This window comes from Eleutherodactylus coqui, chromosome 6 (assembly GCF_035609145.1).
Source record: "Eleutherodactylus coqui strain aEleCoq1 chromosome 6, aEleCoq1.hap1, whole genome shotgun sequence".
Lineage (NCBI taxonomy): Eukaryota > Metazoa > Chordata > Amphibia > Anura > Eleutherodactylidae > Eleutherodactylus > Eleutherodactylus coqui.
The window spans coordinates 97,659,229-97,680,556 of record NC_089842.1 but is presented as its reverse complement, the minus strand read 5'-3'; the positions used below and the strand labels follow the sequence as shown (position 1 = coordinate 97,680,556).

At 48.2% G+C, this 21,328-nt stretch overlaps 1 protein-coding gene across 1 annotated transcript in view; it reads right to left on the bottom strand.

Moving 5' to 3' along the window:
- Window positions 1-21,328, bottom strand: part of ARHGAP32 (Rho GTPase activating protein 32) — a 195,291-nt gene that overhangs the window by 128,568 nt on the left and 45,395 nt on the right. The window lies entirely within an intron of this gene.

The following is a 21,328-nucleotide window of genomic DNA, read 5'->3' as shown; positions in this document are numbered from 1 at the left end:
AATCCTGCAGTCTTTTGAGTGGCTGGAGGGGAGTGAACTATATACTTATTGTGTTTGCCTTGCATACATAATGAGTACACTGTTTACTCTGCTAGGCGAAGACAATGGAAACCTGCAGGCCAGATAATCCCTCATATAAACACACATCCACCTGAGCAAACAACTAGTTCTCTTTTTCTCTCATTAGCTAAAGTAAACTTTAGTAAAAGTAGATGATTTCAAGACATTAAATTTTGTGTAAAAAAAGTTGTCAATTCGTTCAGTCGTTCGGCCATTTAAGTGATAATCGTTTTGTGTAAACGGGGCTTAACGCTTACCTTTTTGTTTTGTTTCACAGAAAGGCCATTCTCCAAATACCAGTTTTTCTGTGTGATATGCAAATTTCTTCTAACTCCTCCAATGGGTAGTTCATCTCCGGAACCCATCCAGCCCCCCCCCCCCCCCCCCCCACACACTTTAGTAAAGCACTCCCCTCCTGCTGTGGACTGACATCTGCAGTGCTGGAAATGCCATGCGTTTAACACAGATGGCGCATGCGCCACAGCAGGAGGGGTGTGTTTTACTAAAGAAAGGGAAACATGTATAAGTTTGAGTGATGAACTGCTCATTGAAAGGTTTAGAAGAAATCTGAAAACCTTGCAGGCAGAGCAAGAAAAAAAAGCAGATATTTGGAGTATGGCCTATCCACAGGATAGGTGATAAAAGTCTGATTGGTCGAGGTCTCACCGTTGAGACCCCACTGATCCCAAAAACAGGAGTCAATGTTCCCCTCTCTTCTTTACTGTGGGGTCATTGCACTCAACCGCAGTGACATCAGATTGGATGGAGCAGCAGTCGCACACGTGTTGCAAAGCTCCAGTCATTTCAACGGGACTCATGAAAATAGCAGTGTGCAAGCGCTCCGCTGACTCTGGCAGTCCCATTGAAAATCAATGGCTTGGAGCTGTGCGTGCATCATGGATTGGTGATAAGTCATTTTTTTGTACAACCCCTTTAAAAGGTTTTAACTGTGTGTGTGCACAATTGTGTTAGTTTGGTTACAATAAAGAGTCCTCTTTGCTCTATGTAGGGTCAGACATGTATGCTTGTGTTTTCTTAGTGGTGAAGGAAGAAACATACTCACAGAAAAACCACTGGTTGTCAACTTCACTGATGAGGCGTCCATGGCTAGTTTGTGCTGTGATGTGTGTCAACACTGGCGTACCATGAGGGGTCGCAATAGCGACCCAGTCCCTTTGCTGTGGGGGGCCCCAGAGGCCCCGCCATATTCAAAATGCGCGTTGCGTGCATTACCGACACTGTCGGACACGTGATTGATGCAGCCAACAGTGTGTGGTTGTTGGAGGAGGAGGGAGAGAAGAGGAGGGGGGCAGCGTGGCAGGTCGGCACTCAGAGAGGGGAGAGCTGTTACCAGGGAGCCGGCAGCGAATTACAGGCTGCAGACTCCCATGGCACGCAGCCCTCCCACTGATAGGCTGCAGTTTTAGTAGTCACAGCGGCAGCCTATCAGTGCACTGCTGGCCAACAATTACCAGGGGGAGGGGCTAGTATCGCTCTACTCACCTCCGGAGCAATGAATGCACAGCCGGTAAATGAGAGTGCATGAGGACCTTTGATTACATAGCAACGCGGATCACATTTGCCGGCTACGGTCATGTGATCAAAGGTTCTGGACTTTCATTTACAGGCTGCCCAGACACTGCTCCAAATGGGAGTTAAGAAGTGAGTGCCATTATGTATGTATAGCTGGTATACCAGCTGTACATATAGAATAATATACAGGAGACTCCAGGTTACACCAGCATGCTCCATATGATATACACAGGGGGATGTACATCTACTGTATATAGTGGTATAAGCCCATACTGGTGTAACCTGTGTATTTCCTGTATATAATTATATATGTACAGCTGGTATAACCTATACATCTTGTATACAGTAATATGTAGCATGCTGGTATACCCTAACCCAATTTAGATGAGCATGGTTAATATCACTATATACAGGCTGTAGAGCTTCTACTAGCTGTACATATGTAATTATATGCAGAAGATACCCGTGGTTTCACACCTGCACTGGGGGATTCCGCTTTCCTGTTCCAGCTGAACACGTCTGTCTATGGACAGAACCAAACAGTGCCGGACGGACTCCATTGACTACAATGGGGTGCGTCTGCTTTCCACCTGGCTTTTTGATGGAAGAAAAAGCGTGGCATGCGGCACTTTTTTTCCAGTATTTGGCTCCAGATCTGTGAAGGAATCTCCGGCCAACGGTCCCGACGTTATGGGCGGTACTTGCTGCGGAACCCAGAAGTGGATGCCCGCTATGGATTCTGCAATGCAAATCCGGCCGCGTGCAGCCGGCCTAACGCTAATTTCACACGGGTGAGTCTGATATCGGGCTGTGAAACTCTGCCCCATAACACGCTTGCCAACGTGCGATGTCTTCACGGAGGTGAGGGGTTTTTGTGTTAAAGCCAGCTTGCATCACATTGGGGAAGTAGCGATGCTTTTAGCCGCGGCGCAGGATCGCAGAGTGTTTACCGTTGTTTTCAATGGGTACACCTTGCATCGCACGCTCATGCACCTCATAAAAACAATGGGCGATGAGATGTTCCAAGGGAACACCCAAAGATAGGACATACGATATTTTCGTGCTATGCAGGGAACAAAATCACTCACGTGTATGACCCCATTGAAAAGAATGGGGTTCATATTAGTGTGCTTCGTACAAATCTCGCGTGATTTTAGCAGCCATGTGAAAGCAGTCCAAGGCGGCTACCAGCAGATTTTCATGTAGTCCAGGAAGTGAGTCATGTTTCGAAAGCTTACGCCAAGGGGCTAGATCATGTATGTAAATTAGCACAGTTTAGGTATGGGTACAGGTACAGGATGGAGGGAAGGGGGCCCCAGCTGAACTTTTGCACCCAGGCACCTGAGCTTTTAGGTACGCTCCTGTCTGTAAGTCCACGTCTCCCAGTGCAGAGAAGCCATAAAATGTGTTTTGTCACCAGGTAAAGTACTTTGAGGAATGTGGAGGGGAACGGCCGCACCCTCCTGTCATGTCAAGTGGTTTGTACTAGAAAGTCATTACAATGACAACAGGCTCCTGGGAGTAGTAATTCAACACCTCTCCAGCCCTCAAGTACAAGGACTGTGGCTAATGGGGGAAGAATGGGCAGCCTTCATCCTTGTATGATATACATCGTGCTGTACAGTCAGTAGAGGGTACAATAAATAAACCAGTTTTTGTGAAGTTTTATGTTTTGCTATTTTGTACTTTTCTTTTAAAGATTTGCTTTTGTGCCTCCGCATTTCAAGAGCCATAGCATCTTTATTTTCCATCGACAGAGCTCTCTGGCGGCTTGTCTTTTGCGGGATGGACTCTTTATCCCATGTTTGGGAACGTATAACATTTTGATTGCTTTTTATTCCATTATTTTCTAGAGGCAAGATTAAAAAAATCTGCAATTCTGGCATGTTTTTTTATTTTTAACGGCGTTCACTGTGTAGTATAAATCATGTGTTAAATTAATTCTGCAGGCCGGTACGATTCCACCAATACCAAATTTATAGAAGATTTTTTTTTTAAATGTATTTTTTGTTGATCGCTGCATTCAAAGACCCCTAACATTTTTCTTTTTTTTTGTCAAAGATGTTATTTGAGGGTTTTTTGTGGGATGAGTTGTAATTTTTAATGGTTACATTTGTTGATCCATCTAGTGTTTTGATCACTTTCTGTTCTGTATTTTGCAGGTGAAGATGGTGAAAATTAGCCATTTTCACCAAGTTTTTTTAATATTGTTTTTTCATGGTGTGCACTGAGCCACTTAAATAATCTACTAACTGTTTTCTCTGGGTCCTTACAAACGCAGCGATACCAGATATGTGATTTTTTATTTTTTACATAGTAAAGGGGAAAAGTGGGGTTTTAACGTGTTTAATTTTGCAAAACTGTGCATTTCGAGTGCGGAGAAAAAACACGACCTGCTCTGAGAAAAAAATGAATACGGAGGAAGCCATTAAAATCAATGTGTTCCATTTGCTGCGCATTTGCCCTAAAGTTTCTGATCTTTTTCACAGCATATGCTGCTTATTGTAACCCGGGAGGGGTGGGAGACGGACAAGGCGAAGGGGGGGGGGGGGGGGGGGGAGAGACGGACAAGGCGGAGGGGGGGGGGGGAGACGGACAAGGCGGAGGGGGGGGGGGGAGACGGACAAGGCGGAGGGGGGGGGGGAGACGGACAAGGCGGAGGGGGGGGGGGGGAGACGGACAAGGCGGAGGGGGGGGGGGGGAGACGGACAAGGCGGAGGGGGGGGGGGGGAGACGGACAAGGCGGAGGGGGGGGGAGACGGACAAGGCGGAGGGGGGGGGAGACGGACAAGGCGGAGGGGGGGGGAGACGGACAAGGCGGAGGGGGGGGGAGACGGACAAGGCGGAGGGGGGGGGGAGACGGACAAGGCGGAGGGGGGGGGGGAGACGGACAAGGCGGAGGGGGGGGGGGAGACGGACAAGGCGGAGGGGGGGGGAGACGGACAAGGCGGAGGGGGGGGGAGACGGACAAGGCGGAGGGGGGGGGGAGACGGACAAGGCGGAGGGGGGGGGAGACGGACAAGGCGGAGGGGGGGGGGAGACGGACAAGGCGGAGGGGGGGGGGGAGACGGACAAGGCGGAGGGGGGGGGGGAGACGGACAAGGCGGAGGGGGGGGGGGAGACGGACAAGGCGGAGGGGGGGGGGGGGAGACGGACAAGGCGGAGGGGGGGGGGGGGAGACGGACAAGGCGGAGGGGGGGGGGGGAGACGGACAAGGCGGAGGGGGGGGGGAAGGACAAGGCGGAGGGGGGGGGGAGACGGACAAGGCGGAGGGGGGGGGAGACGGACAAGGCGGAGGGGGGGGGAGACGGACAAGGCGGAGGGGGGGGGAGACGGACAAGGCGGAGGGGGGGGGAGACGGACAAGGCGGAGGGGGGGGGAGACGGACAAGGCGGAGGGGGGGGAGACGGACAAGGCGGAGGGGGGGGGAGACGGACAAGGCGGAGGGGGGGGGGAGACGGACAAGGCGGAGGGGGGGGGGAGACGGACAAGGCGGAGGGGGGGGGAGACGGACAAGGCGGAGGGGGGGGGGGGGAGACGGACAAGGCGGAGGGGGGGGGGGGAGACGGACAAGGCGGAGGGGGGGGGGGGAGACGGACAAGGCGGAGGGGGGGGGGGGGGAGACGGACAAGGCGGGGGGGGGGGAGACGGACAAGGCGGAGGGGGGGGGGAGACGGACAAGGCGGAGGGGGGGGGAGACGGACAAGGCGGAGGGGGGGGGAGACGGACAAGGCGGAGGGGGGGGAGACGGACAAGGCGGAGGGGGGGGGGAGACGGACAAGGCGGAGGGGGGGGGGAGACGGACAAGGCGGAGGGGGGGGAGACGGACAAGGCGGAGGGGGGGGAGACGGACAAGGCGGAGGGGGGGGAGACGGACAAGGCGGAGGGGGGGGGGGAGACGGACAAGGCGGAGGGGGGGGAGACGGACAAGGCGGAGGGGGGGGAGACGGACAAGGCGGAGGGGGGGGGGGGAGACGGACAAGGCGGAGGGGGGGGGGGGGAGACGGACAAGGCGGAGGGGGGGGGGAGACGGACAAGGCGGGGGGGGGGGGGAGACGGACAAGGCGGAGGGGGGGGGGGAGACGGACAAGGCGGAGGGGGGGGGGGAGACGGACAAGGCGGAGGGGGGGGGGGGGAGACGGACAAGGGGGCACAAGAGGCGGAGGGGGGGGGGCACAAGAGGCGGAGGGGGGGCACAAGAGGCGGAGGGGGGGCACAAGAGGCGGAGGGGGGGCACAAGAGGCGGAGGGGGGGCACAAGAGGCGGAGGGGGGGGCACAAGAGGCGGAGGGGGGGGCACAAGAGGCGGAGGGGGGGGCACAAGAGGCGGAGGGGGGGGCACAAGAGGCGGAGGGGGGGGGGCACAAGAGGCGGAGGGGGGGGGCACAAGAGGCGGAGGGGGGGCACAAGAGGCGGAGGGGGGGCACAAGAGGCGGAGGGGGGGCACAAGAGGCGGAGGGGGGGCACAAGAGGCGGAGGGGGGGCACAAGAGGCGGAGGGGGGGCACAAGAGGCGGAGGGGGGGCACAAGAAGCACGGGGGAGGGGCACAAGAGGCACGGGGGAGGGGCACAAGAGGCACGGGGGAGGGGCACAAGAGGCACGGGGGAGGGGCACAAGAGGCACGGGGGAGGGGCACAAGAGGCAAGGGGGGAGGGGCACAAGAGGCAAGGGGGGAGGGGCACAAGAGGCACGGGGGAGGGGCACAAGAGGCACGGGGGAGGGGCACAAGAGGCACGGGGGAGGGGCACAAGAGGCACGGGGGAGGGGCACAAGAGGCACGGGGGAGGGGCACAAGAGGCACGGGGGAGGGGCACAAGAGGCACGGGGGAGGGGCACAAGAGGCACGGGGAGGGGCACAAGAGGCACGGGGGAGGGGCACAAGAGGCACGGGGGAGGGGCACAAGAGGCACGGGGGAGGGGCACAAGAGGCACGGGGGAGGGGCACAAGAGGCACGGGGGAGGGGCACAAGAGGCACGGGGGAGGGGCACAAGAGGCACGGGGGAGGGGCACAAGAGGCACGGGGGAGGGGCACAAGAGGCACGGGGGAGGGGGTGGGGGGAGACCTTCCAGGATGGTGATTGCCTCCTTAGTAAAGTTGCCTAGTTACAGAGTCATATACATATCCTTGACTCCCATAGACCAAGGCACGTCCAGTCAGACAGGAGAACTAGTTGACAACTCCACACTGAAGTTTAAGTAGTGATCATAATGGTTGTCAGCAGCTTGTAAAGAGATTGCTATAACTAAGGAATCGCAGAGTGGATTTTCATCACACCGGCAGAAGAGGATGAGCCAATGACTTGCACTTACTGAGGGCTTATGGTATTGTCCTCCTCTTAGTGGGGAGGGGAGTCCCAGCGACATACTGGTAAGTCAGTCAGTGCGCTGTGTGATAGATGCGGTCCGCGCTCTCTCTCCACCTGGGGGCGCTAAGACGTGAGCTCCATGATGAAGATCTCCTGCCAGTGACACCGGGCTCAGCTACACAAACACCAATCCCATCTATTCGTCTATCTCCACTTCCACTCCCCACAGCGAGCGGCTTCTCGAGATGTGAGGGGAAGAGTCAGCGCCAGCTTATCTGTTGCCATAGCAGCCGCCCAGCAATCCACAACCCAGGTGAGAAGCATCCACCAACGCTCATCAGCCATGATGGCCTGCGCTGGGCGAACACCACATCACCCGGCACTCTCGTTATACACAGTACAAAGTGAGAGCGAAGAACTACTACTACCACCATCATCATCCAGCATTGTTATACACAGTACAATGTGACAACTGAGAACCATTACAACCATCATCATCCAGTGTTCTGTTATACACACCACAAAGTGAGCCAAGAACTACCACCATCATCATCCAGCATTGTTCTACAGAGCACAAAGTGAGAGCCAAGAATCACTACAAACATCATCATCCAACAGTCATACAGAGCACAAGGTGAGAGCCAAGAACTACTACTACCATCATCATCCAGCATTCTGTTATACACAGTACAAGGTGACAGCCAAGAACTACTACTACCACCATCATCCAGCATTGTTCTACAGAGCACAAAGTGAGAGCCAAGAATCACTACAAACATCATCATCCAGCATTGTCATACAGAGCACAAGGTGAGAGCCAAAAACTACTACTACCATCATCATTCAGCATTGTTATACACAGTACAAGGTGACAGCCAAGAACCACTACAACCATCATCAACCAGCATTGTTATACACAGCACAAGGTGAGAGCCAAGAACCACTACAACCATCATCATCATCCAGCACTGTTATACAGAGCACAAAGTGACAGCCAAGAACCACTACAACCATCATCATCCCGCATTGTTATACAGAGCACAAGATGAGAGCCAAGAACCACTACAACCATCATCATCCAGCATTGTTATACACAGCCAAGGTGCGAGCCAAGAACCACTACAACCATCATCATCCAGCATTGTTATACACAGCCAAGGTGCGAGCCAAGAACCACTACAACCAACATCATCCAGCATTCCGTTATCCATAGTACAACATGACAGCCAAGGACTACTACAACCCTCATCATCATCCAGCATTCTGTTATACACAGCACAAGATGAGAGCCAAGAACCACTACAACCATCATCCATCATTCTGTTATCCATAGTACAAGATGACAGCCAAGGACTACTACAACCCTCATCATCATCCAGCATTGTTATACACAGCACAAGGTGAGAGCCAAGAACCACTACAACCATTATCATCCAGCATTCTGTTATCCATAGTACAAGATGACAGCCAAGGACTACTACAACCCTCATCATCATACAGCATTCTGTTATACACAGAACAAGATGAGAGCCAAGAACCACTACAACCATCATAATCATCCAGCATTGTTATACACGGCACAAGGTGAGAGCCAAGAACCACTACAACCATCATCCAGCATTCTGTTATACATAGTACAAGGTGACAGCCAAGGACTACTACAACCCTCACCATCATCATCCAGCATTCTGTTATACACAGCACAAGATGAGAGCAAAGAACCACTACAACCATCATCATCCAGCATTGTTATACACAGCACAAGGTAAGAGCCAAGAACCACTACAACCATCATCATCCAGCATTGTGTTATACATAGTACAAGGTGACAGCCAAGGACTACTACAACCCTCATCATCATCCAGCATTCTGTTATACACAGCACAAGATGAGAGCCAAGAACCACTACAACCATCATCATCATCATCATCTAGCATTCTGTTATAAACAATACAAGGTGACAGCCAAGGGCTACTACAAACCTCATCATCATCCAGCACTCTGTTATACACAACACAAGGGGACAGCCAATAACCACTCCAACCATCATCATCATCCAGCAATTTGTTACACATAGCACAAGGTGAAAGCCAAGGGACCTCCAGGGTCATCGGGTCCAACCTCCTGCTCAGTGCAGGATTTACTAAAATCATTCCACACAGATATTTGTCCAGCCTTTGTTTGAAGACTTCCATTGAAGGAGAACTCACCACCTCCCGTGGTAACCTGTTCCACTCATTGATCACCTTGTACAAATGAGAATAGGGCTGATCCCTCTGCAGTGTGACAACTCTTCAGATATTTGTAGACAGCTATTAAGTCTCCTCTCAGCCTTCTTCTTTGCAAGCTAAACATTTCCAGATCCATTAACCATTCCTCATAGGACATGATTTGCAGACCGCTTACCATCTTGGTAACTTTTCTCTGAACTTGCTCCAGTTTTTCTATGTCTTTTTTAAAGTGGGGTGCCCAGAACTGGACACAGTATTTCAGATGAGATCTGACTAAGGAAGAGAAGAGGGCGATAATTACCTCATGTGATCTGGACTCTATGCTTTTCTTAATACATCCCAGAATTGTGTTTGTCTTTTTGGCTGCTGCAGCACATTGTTGACTCATGTTCAGTCTATGATCTATTAGTATACCCGTCTTTTTCACATGTCCTGCTTAGCCCAATTCCTACCATTCTGTATGTGCTTTCTTCATTTCTCTTGCCCAGATGTAGGACTTCGCATTTCTCCTTGTTAAATACCATTCTGTTAGTCGCCGCACACTGTTCAAGCTTTTCTAGATCTTTTTGAATACTCTCTCTTCCCTAGTGTTAGCTATCCCTTCTAGCTCAGTGTAGTCGGCAAATTTGATCAGTTTCCCATCAATTCTTTCCTCCAGATCAATTTTAAAAATGTTGGGCATAGGACAGAGCCTTGTGGTACCCCACTTGAAACATTCTTCAACATGAATGTGCAGCCATTTATGACCACTCTTTGAGTACGATCACTCAGCCAGTTGTGAATCCACCTAACAGTCACCTTGTCAATCCCATATTTGGTCATTTTTCCAATAAGTATGGTATGAAATACTTTGTCAAATGCTTTACTAAAGTCAAGATATACTATATCTACCTCATTTCTCTGATCAACCCAGTCGGTAATCATGATCCAGCATTCTGCTATACAGAGTACAATGTGAAAACCAAGAACCACTACAACCATCATCATCATCCAGCATTCTGTTATACAGAGTGCAATGTGAAGGTCAATAACTACTAAAACCACCTTCATCTTGATTAAGCATTCTGGTATATACAAAGTATGATATAAAGCTCGAATACTACTACGACTATCATCATCTTGCATTGTTCTACAAAATACAATGTGAATGCCAAGAATTACAACAATCTGCATGACCATTCAGCGTTGTGTTATATAGGCTACAAAGTGAAAGTCAAGAACCAGCAGTCAGCATTCTGTTATATATAAGTTACAAGGGGAAGGTCAATAACTATTGTTGAAGTTTGCAGTAGTGCCGTGTGCAGAGCAAGAAGCACATGTGCAAGAGACGCATTGTAGGTGAAGTTTTACTAACAGGGTCTCAGATGCTGAGCATGCAGCTTTGTCATAATTAACCTTTGTAATGTAATAATAATAATAATCTTTATTTGTATAGCGCCAACTTATTCCGCAGCGCTTTGTAATGTATAATTAAGGCCGCCTGCACACAAACGAGTCAGACTCCGCATGCGGGAGCCAACCGCAGAATCGGACTCTGACTGCGGCCAGCAACCGGGCATACCTTCTTTTACTGTACTGCGGATGACCATGGATGCTCGCCGTCAGTCATGCACAGTACAGGTTGTTTTTTTTCTTAATATTTCTTTGTCCTGTGCCGCCGCTAGGCGATAACATGGGTACCTGCAGCCCATCCGCAATGTCAGTTGTGGATGGGCTGCGGGTCATACAGCTTCTATTGACTTCAATCTAAGTGGTCCATGCAGAGTCAACAAAAAAATAGGACATGCTGTAATTTTAAATACACTTGCGGAAATCACAAATCGCTATCCACTCATCTGAGCAGACATGTGAATGCTCTATTTTTTTTTTTAATGGGTGCGGAATACCGTGGATCGACAGTGCGATAAACCAGAAGAGCTTGGAAACATCACTTGAGTGTTTCTCACTGCATTCTTCTCTGATGCATTGAATAATTAGGCATACCTGATTGAACAGGCTACTATACCCTTGGGTATCACCTAAATTAAGTCATTACTTCAGCACCATAACAATAACAACCATCAACATCCAGCATTCTGTTATACACAAGTGACAATGTATGATCTAAGTATTCTGTTGTATACAAAGGGCAATGAAAAGATCAAGATCATCACCCAGCATTCTGTTATACACAGTATGCAATAAGGCCAAGAACATCTAGCATTCTGCTACAAAGAGTACAATGGGAAAGCCAATAAGTACAATCATCACAAGCCAGTATTCCAGTACACAGGTTATAACGTATGACCTAAAAACCTACGTCTCATTCGCACATTTGGAGTTTAATGGAAAATTTGCTACAGATTCTATATCGGCTATCATTCTGCATCCAATACAAGTGAATGGGAGCATTTCATCATTCATTCATGTGTAGTGCTTACATTGTCTACGCCATGGGAAAAATATCCACAATAAAAATGGTTGTTTTAATTCTTATGGCCTATTACACATGGATGGGTCCACTGAGTAGGCAAATGCAGATTAGCCTTCTTGAATGGGGCTAATCCTCATGCAGATACACTGGCACGTCTGCGGTGGAATCTGAGTGTTGGCCTCAGATATCTGTGGTGGATCTTCTTGTAAATACAGGTTAGATTTGCCACCAGCATCATCAACCAGCATTCTGGCCACGAACTACTACAACCAGCATCATCCTCCATAACTCTGTTCTATACATGATAGGGTGTGTACCCTAAGTACTACACAAGCATCATCATTATCCAGCATTATATAGAGTTTACGGTAAGCATGGGAGGGGACCCACAGGGGTAAGGTTCCACTCATTTTGGGGTGTTCTCTGCTGCAGGGTGGAGGTGGTGATAGAATTGCTGTCAGGTTCAGTGATCTCTCGGACGCTCTCGTTCGGGGCCGCATTCTGTGACTGTTTCATCCCTGCACGGTCGGTTCGGAGGAGTCCAGGGCAGGGACTGCAATGCAGCAGGTTTGAAATATTTATCTGATGGTGCGGCAATGGCTTCAGCATTTGTCATACCGGCTTCCAAACACATGCTATATGATTACCCACGTGACCCCGGAGCACACAGAAATCAGCTGGCTACTTAATTCATTGCATTGTGGTACAGATGAAGACACAATAGCTCATTTTAGCTGTAAAAAGATTGTGCTTCAATTTCTCAGCGTTCTTAAGATCTCTGCTTGCAGTCAGTTAATGAAACATTCTTGTTTAGCTGCAATGGATAACTACCTGTCCTGACCTAATACTTCTCACTGCTGTAGGTTTGTTACAATTGTATCCAGTGTAGGCAGTCCTCTGGGAACTAAATCACACCAACGTTCCAAATCACTGACAGCTAACAGAAATCTTTAAAAAATTGCAAATAAAACTGCAGTACGAGAAAATATACATGCATGTAGCAATTAAGCTTTATGCACATAAAACCCTCCAAAAACCATTAAAGGGAACCTGTCAGCTGGAACACGCTATCCAAACTGCAGGCATGATGTAATAGAGCAGGAGGACCCGAGCTGACCGATATATAGTTTTATTGGGAAAGACTTCGTATAACTTGTATTTTATTTATTTAAACCCCTGCACATTCTGAGCTGAAGAGTCCAGTGGGCAGAGCTATCAGTGATTGACAGCTACCCCTGTATGTACAGTCAAATGCAGACAGCTGTCAATCACTGATAGGACCGCCCACTGGAATGTTCGGTTTCAGTGAAGCCATCTGGCATTTAGGACTTATTTACACGAGTGTATATCAGCTGGCCGTGAAAACCATCTGAGCAGTCCAGTCCCCCCCCCCCTTCCCTCCCACTCACCGACTTTCTGCCTCTCTCCTCCACTCCGCCGGTTGCAATTGGAGGGGGCGGAGCTAAGCTTCGCTCTGTCCCACCCACTCCCACTGCTGGCTGCGGACAAGGGGAGGGGGCGGGAGCTTAGCTCCACCCCCGTCGCACCCACTCCCATTGCAAACTGCTCGGAGGGGAGAAGAGAGACAGAGAGTCGGTGAGGGGGAGGGAAGGGAGTGGGGGACTGCCCAGATGGAAGCGTATATCGGCCAGCCATGAAAACGCCAGCAGATATACACTTGTGTAAATAAGCCCTTAAAACCAGACGAATAAGTCCTCCTTTTTGTCCAGGACTGAAAATAATAAATATCTTTATTTGTGTAGTGCCAACTTTTTTCGCTTTTCAGGTAATTTACTTATTACCCCCAGCAAACTGGGTACTCATTTTACTGACCTCGGAAGGATGGAAGGCCGAGTCAACCTTGAGTCGGCTACCTGAACCATGCAAGGATTGAACTCGCATTGGAACCTTCAGGTCGTGAGTTTGAGCTCGTCTGCTGCATGTCTGCTGCCTTAACACTCTGCGCCACACGGGGCTGGATCTGAGATAGAACCTCCTAACAGAGGTTCCCAACGCAGATGTAAACATAGCCTTAAATGCTATGATAAAATAAATACTAAAATGCAAAAACTGGATTTAAAAAAAAAAAAAAATTCACACTGCTTCAAAAAAAATGGTATAAAAATTGATCAAAAGTTGTGCGTGGTACCAATAAAAAAACTACAGCTTGGCCTGTAAAAAAAAACAAGGCTTCATGCAGTTTCTTCTATCTAAAAGTAAACTATAGCTCTCTAGATTACGGGAACATAAACTATATAAATTGTGAATCACTATAAATCACACAAACCCCCAGAGTATAAAAGTGAACATGTCATTATATATCACAAAGCGAATGCTATAAAAACACAATCCGTACAACAATGATGGGAGTGCTGGTAATTGTTAAGTCCTAATGTACCTGTAGTTTATATATACCCCACATTAAAAACTGAAATATAAGTAAATACCACACAGAAAACGACTACTTCTTTTACTCTTAAATACCCAAAGCAGGGTCACATTTCAGGGGTTTCCACTGTAATGGAACATCAAAAACTCCAGAAATGCGACATGGCGCTCGAACACCAATCCAGTAAAATCCGCAGTCCAATAGTCAAATCTTGGCTCTCCCCTTCTGAGCGCTGCAGAGTTGTCAAACCAATGATGTCCACATATAACGATGTCAATGTTGTATATGGGAGAACCCACTTATTAATTTACGACATGTGAGATTCTGGTGGCACAAAGGGCATACATTATAGTGGGCACTGAAATGGCATGTCTATGAAACATTTGCAGCTTTCACTTCACACCATCAGAGGCGCATTCATTTTTACAAAATATGAGTAGCATCCAAATGCTGACTATACGATGAATTATTCTGTCGCTTCCAAAATGGGGTAATTTCTCAGGTTTTTTTAAAATATTTTACAGCAGACCCTCTGCAGTTATCGGGCAATGATGTGTAAATCACCACATTGGGATGTAAATGTGCCCCGTGATCTTTTTCTCCTAAGGCCTCATCAACTTTGCATGCAGAAGATTAGGGCCACAGGTAAGGGGTTTCCAAAATTAGGAGACACACTAGAATTAGACTTTCCTCAGAAGCACTGAAATGGGTTAACTGTGGAAAGACTGCAATTTTTACTTGCACCATCTGCTGCACGTTAATTTATGGAAAACACTTGTAGGTCAAATTACACTCTCCTAGCTGAATTCCTTGAGGAGTGTAGTCTTGAAAATGGGTCACTTCTTGGGGGTTTCCTCTGTAAGGTAGGTCTGCAAATGTGAAATGGTGCCCAAATACCATTCCAACAAAATCTGTGCCTCAAAGGCTAAGGCCTCATGTCCACGGGGAAAATCAGGCCCGCCGCGGATTCTCCATGCAGAAACCCGCAGTGGGTTCCTCCTTTCCCGCGGACATGAGGCTAAAAAGATTAAACTTACCTGTACGGACGCTGCGGATCTTCCCTCCGTCTTCCTTCTTCGGCCCGGCAGCATGCCGCGCGCATGCGCCGGGCACTCCATTGTTTTTGAACTCCTGCTCTCCCAGAAATTCAGGTATGGGTGTGCCGCGGATCCAGACGGCTTCCATAGGCTTCAATAGAAGCCTGCGGGAGACCCGCACCAAAAATGGAGCATGCCGCGGGTGTTTTCCCGCAGACGCAATCCGCGCCTCAGGGGAAAATGACATTCGCAGGTATTTAATTACCTGCGGGTGTCCAATGCATCCCTATGGGGCATGGATCACGCTGCGGGAAAAAACGCTGCGGATTCTTAATTTTATTTTACCAGTGGACATGAGACCTAAATAGCACCCCTTTAAAGTGGATGTCCAGGATAGGTCATCAATAGTAAATAGACTAGGGTCTGTCGCCTGGGACCTCCACCGATCAGCTGTTCTCTGGGTTGATGAGCTTGTTTTCAGAGCTCATTTCTGCAGGAAGCAGACTGCTCTATTCTTACTGTAGTGGCCTGGATTGGTATTGCAGGCCACAATACAATTGAAGTAAATGGCCTGTAATACAAAGTCTGGCCACTGCACTGAGGATGGAGCGGTCTGCTTCTTCCTGAAATCAACTAGACGCACAAGCACAGCGGTCCAGAGAACTGCGGATTGGCAGAGCTCCCAGGTGACAGACCACTACCAATCTACTACTGATGACCTATCCTGAGGATAAGCCATCAGTGGTTTATAACTGAACAACCCCTTTAACTCCTGAGCCTTACCATGTGCCCAAACATCCATTTACAACCACATGTGTGGTATTTCCATACTTGGGAGAAATTATGTTACAAATTTTGGGGTTTTTTCCTTTTAAGCTATGTGAAAAAAAAAGTGTTTAAAATTACATATTTTTTAAAGGAAAAAAAAACACATTGTTCACTTTCATGATCCAATGTTAAAAAAATTCCATGAAATACGTACCGAGTCAAATTGATAACCAAACCTCTATAGGAATTCCTTGAGGGTGTGGTTTCCAAATTGGGGTCTTTGGGGGAAGGGTATGCTTTGGCACCTCATGGCCTATGAAATCCTAAAACACTGACTAGAAAAAGTCCTAACAATGAGGCTTTTTTTTTTTTTTTAAATACACAGAGGTCAGAGCAGAAGCAGATGAAGTCTCCACGCTGACCTTTGTGTAGTGGCCTGTGTTTGTAACTGCAGGCTAAGGGCTCATTGAAATGAATGCGAGCTGTGCCTGCAGTTACAAGCGCCAGCCACTACACAGAAGGCGGCGCGGAGACTTCCGCTGCTTCCACTCCAACCTCTGTATTTGCGGTGCTGACAGCATGCGCCCGCTTAGCTGATCAGTTGGGGTCCCGAGTGACGGACCCCAGCCGATAAACGATCGATGACCTATCCTGAGGATAGATCATCAGTAGTATTCTCCCTAGGAAACCCCTTTAACCATTTTATGTGGTATAACTACAAGCAGAATATTTAAAATTTTGTAAAATACTAATTTTTCAGTAATTTTTCCCCCACAAAGAAACACAAAAGGGAGAGAGAGTTATAAAACTGTCTAAAACAAAAACAAATCTGTTTCCCATAGCAACCAATAACAGCTCAGCTTTCAATCCTCATTGTGCTCTTAAAAGTGAAAGCTGCTCTGTGATTGGTTGCTATGCGCGACAAAGACAGTTTCCCTATTAGACAGTTTTTTATAAATCTGTTCCAAAATGTACTGATCAAAATTTACCACTAATGTAGAATACAATGGGGCAGATGTACCAAAAACTGTCTTGCATGCTTTGCAACCAATTTTAGACACTTTTTTTGTCCCATCTCAAAAAAAAAAAGTGTGTGCCTTCACAGAAAGAAGCGTGGTTTCATAAGATAGGGGTGTGTCCTAAATTTGCCACTGCTCCAAAACCTTTGCCACAACAACTGGCATAAACTAAGCCACTAACAGAAGGTATAAAGATAGACAAAGGGTCTGTCTAGTCTGTCTGCTCTGCCTATTTATTAGACAGTATTAGTAAATCGGCCTCAGTGTATCAGGAAAAAAAATCTCCCATGTCAGAGCTGAATAATCGGCCTGCGTCCATGGGGTCAGAAACAGGCTGTGGCGGGAAGGGGTTAAATAAGCACAGCTGTATCCCGCATGCGTGTGCAGAGTTCTTTATTTTGCCCCAAGTTGTCCTCTGACCTCAGACCTGTAAATGACAGATTAGGCCACTGTGTGGGAATGGGATGCATCCTCCCTGTGGTGGGAAATTTCTACCCCCATGTATCCCAGGATCCCACTTGCCCCAGGGGCTTCACACACAGCTGTGGATTCCTCTTTATTCCACCATAGATTATTGTGGACGCAGAAAATAGGAATCAAACTCATGGAGGAAGACAGGGACGCCTGGAACCCGCTAATCTTCACCCCGTCTTGGTCCCCTGACCTCCTGCTCAGGATCTCTTCTGGGTTGTGACGTTCACCGCTATATTTCACCAAATACGAATTACTGACATTTGTATTTCCCAGATGCACAAAAGGGTCATCCAGCCTTACATCGATAAAGCCTTAGAATGACAATTTTTGTAACTTTCTTCTATACTTCAAATCCCTGCTTGTTGGAAGCATTCATAATGATCTAAAGTGGCATCATAAATGTTGTAATTTACAGTGATATCATGAATATTGTAAAAGACAGTCGCAAGAAGAGAAGATTGGCGCTGCTGTGAAGTGGCCGGACGGCTGGCCAGTGAATGAAAACTTCCTTTATTCGGCAATGTATTTCAGAGCCGGATTGTCTCCTTTCTCAAGCCGGTTACAGAGAGTGAATTTAAACACAATGCCAGAGCAGAAAACCATAGCCAGTGTAATCCACCAATCATTACATAAGGATATTATAATACAATAAAACAGTAAAATACTTATAGTAATAAAATGACAATACAAAATTTGTTACGAGCAGCAAGTGTGGACCCACTCTGCCAACCAACTAAACTTAAGGGTGTTGGCCTGACTGTTTCCTGGTATTCTTCCTTTAACCCCTGAACAGGGATCTGGACTTCGCCACAGGGAACCGGGCAGGCCGCTACCTCCCGGACTAGTCCCGGTGTGGATGGCAGCTGGCCAGTCTGAGCTATGAACAGGATCAGTTCTGGTGTCGGGACAGGCAGAGTGCAAACGGAAACCAGGCAAGCTGCTTTAGAATTCTCCCCACTGTCATCTCCCTGCTCGGCTTTCAAATCCCCCGCTGTCAGCGCTGTGGAAGTAAGCTCTGTGATTGGATCGAGCACTGGCCAATCACAGCCAGCGCTCGAGCCAATCACAGCCCGACAGCAGGGGATGACAGAGCCGAGCAGAGAGGATGGCAGGGGATGACAGCGGGGAGGATTCCAGCAGCTTGCCGTATGCCGCCGGGAACACAGACGCTGGCTGGGTGGTGAGTATGGAGTTTTCTTTTTTTCCCAGTATATACTAGAGTATATCTAGGCTTACACTCGAGTCAATAAGTTTTCCCAGTTTTTTGTGGTAAAACTTATTGACTCGGCTTATCCTCGGGTTGGCTAATACTCGAGTATATACGGTAGTTTATGGAGCGCAAAGATGATAACTGTGTCCCCAAAGGCTTCAAAAGGAAGAAAAGTTGGGCTAATTGAGCACATCATGAGATAGAAGTCTTAGTAAAACCATGGCCCTAAAGTAACCCTCTGGTTTCAGGACAAAATTGTGTCCCAGGACCAAAGGGGTGGGAGGGTGGGGGGGGGGGGGTATATTACCTGCAGTTGTTCTTCTGTTCTCCCTCTGATCCACCTACTCCGGATCCCATTTTCGGGCATCCAATATGGCCAACACATTCGTCAGACAACCTAATGTCCACAGTCAATTGGTAATGTTATACTACCAGTGCAGCATACCTGCTCTCGGATTGGCTAGAACAGCTCATGTGAGCACTACTGGCCAATCATAGAGCAGAACACAGTGTTCACTAGGTAGTTAGAAAACTGCTGCAGCTTTCTTGGATGGCCAATGACAGCACCCAAACCTGGCAGATTTTGTCCCAAAACTGGAGAGTTGCTTTACTTGCAGACTACTCCAGCAGGTGAGATTCACATTCTGAGCTCGGATGAGCCACAACTTTCAGCCAATGTTCTCCACATAAAGGTTTAGCTGGAGGGCGGATTTTCAGCAGCAATTAACAGAATCGTTCCGTCTCTACTACAGGGATTCTTACTGAAACACTCATGATGAAAAGACCTGACAGCTTCCTGATCACCAAGCACCTAAATAACAGCTCAACTAGAAAACTCCCATGACAAACTTCAAAAGGAAACACTACTTATCAACTTTTTCACATTTCTTAGTATGAATCCCCAGAAGATACCCCAACCCACCCCCTAAGATTCTTTGCAATTCATCTCCTCTTCTTATGTTGTGCTGGTTCTTGGTTATGTCAGGTCCTATACACCAGCCACATCCAGAGCTGCATCCACAATTCTATTAAGTCTTATACACCAATCACATTCAGTGTTGTATCCACAATTCTGTTGATCCCATTAGAATATCGAATGACTTCCCATTCCCAACATGTTCATGGGTTTCATCACAAGTATAACTTTCAACAGAAAAAACATCCAAATGTAAAACTATAACATATCCACAGTAACATGATGACAAGAGAGTCTTATTGGCCAGTAAACACCTGAATACTCTATCCTGACAATAGAAAAAGTAATGAACAGTCTTGTCACCTGAGACCCTACAAGCGGTTCCCCCCTTGGCCTATAAAAGGCTCTCAGAGGCTCCTTGTGTGTAGTGACCTCTTCTCCTGCTTGTGTAGAGCTTGTTGGCCACTAGACGCCTCTACAACGCAATCAAAGAGCTTTCACCGAATTAACAGAGTCTGAGAGGGGAGCATTATTGGGATGTGAGAAGCTGGATGGTCGTATCGACTGCCACCTGGGCTGTTCCGACCAGACTTTTAGGAAGGGTTGGGACCAGAGCGCACACAAGGTGACTGGGATCAGGACACCCTTGACTGACCATCAGTTAAAGAGGATCATCTGCTCATCCGACAAGCATGAGCGGCTCCAACTGTTTCATTGTTCACCATCCATACACAGGCGGCACCATCGCTACACCCCTGTGTCTGTCGGACCAATTCCAGGCACTTGGCTGAAGGACATTTGATCTCACAGCACCCATTCTGTGTACCGCCTTTGACACCCACCAACCATCGCTTCAGTTCACAGTGGTGTTGTGAATGACGAAACTGGACTGCTACAGAGTGGAACTGAGTTGTCTTCAGCCACAAATCCAGGTTTAGTTTGGGCACAGATGATGGCCATGTTCATGTCTGGAGACCTAGGGGTGAATGCCTTAATCCTGCCTTTGCTGTGGAGCGGCACACTGACCCCACTACTGGTGTGATGGTCTGGGGGGCATCATATAAAACAGTCTGTCACCCCAAGTAGTGATACGAGGGACAATGACAGCCCAGCGATATGTTCAGGACATCCTGCAGCCACATATGTTCCTCTCATGGCGGCTTCCAAGAGGCATCTTCCAGCAGGATAATGCTCTGCCGCACACAAGGGGGTAACAAGAATGTCTCCACAACATTGTAACACTTTCATCACCAATAAAACATGTAAGGGACCATCTAGGACACCAGTTTTGACAGCCTATGAGTTTGCACGATCTAGACGCTTAGTAATAGCAAATGTGCAGTGATATGTCGCAGAATACCATATTCAACCTGTATGCCTCCATGCCCGCCCGTGTCACATCTTGTATCCAAGCTAGAGGTGGTACAACAGGGTACTACAGCCTCCATGCCCGCCCGTGTCACATCTTGTATCCAAGCTAGAGGTGGTACAACAGAGTACTAGAGCCTCCATGCCCACCTGTATCACATCTTGTATCCAAGATAGAGGCAGTACAACAGGTTACTCGAGCCTCCATGGCCACCCGTATCACATATTACATCCAAGCTAGAAGCGATACAACAGGGTACTAGAGCCTACATACCCGCCTGTATCACATCTTGTATCTAAGTTAGAGGCGATTTACAGGGTACTAGAGCCTCCCTGCCCACCTATATCACATATTACATCTAAGCTTGAGGCGGTACACAGGGTATTAGAGCCTCCATGCCTGCCCACTTAGAATTTTTTTTAAGTTTTTCAGTACATTATATGGTACTTTAAATAGCACCATTGAAAAATATAACTCGGCCCGCAAAAAACAAGCCCTCATACAGCGACGTCGATGAATAAATAAAGGAGTTATGATTTTTTTGAAGGGGGGAGGAAAAAACTAAAATGGAAAAAGAAAAAAGGGGCCGCGTCATTAAGGGG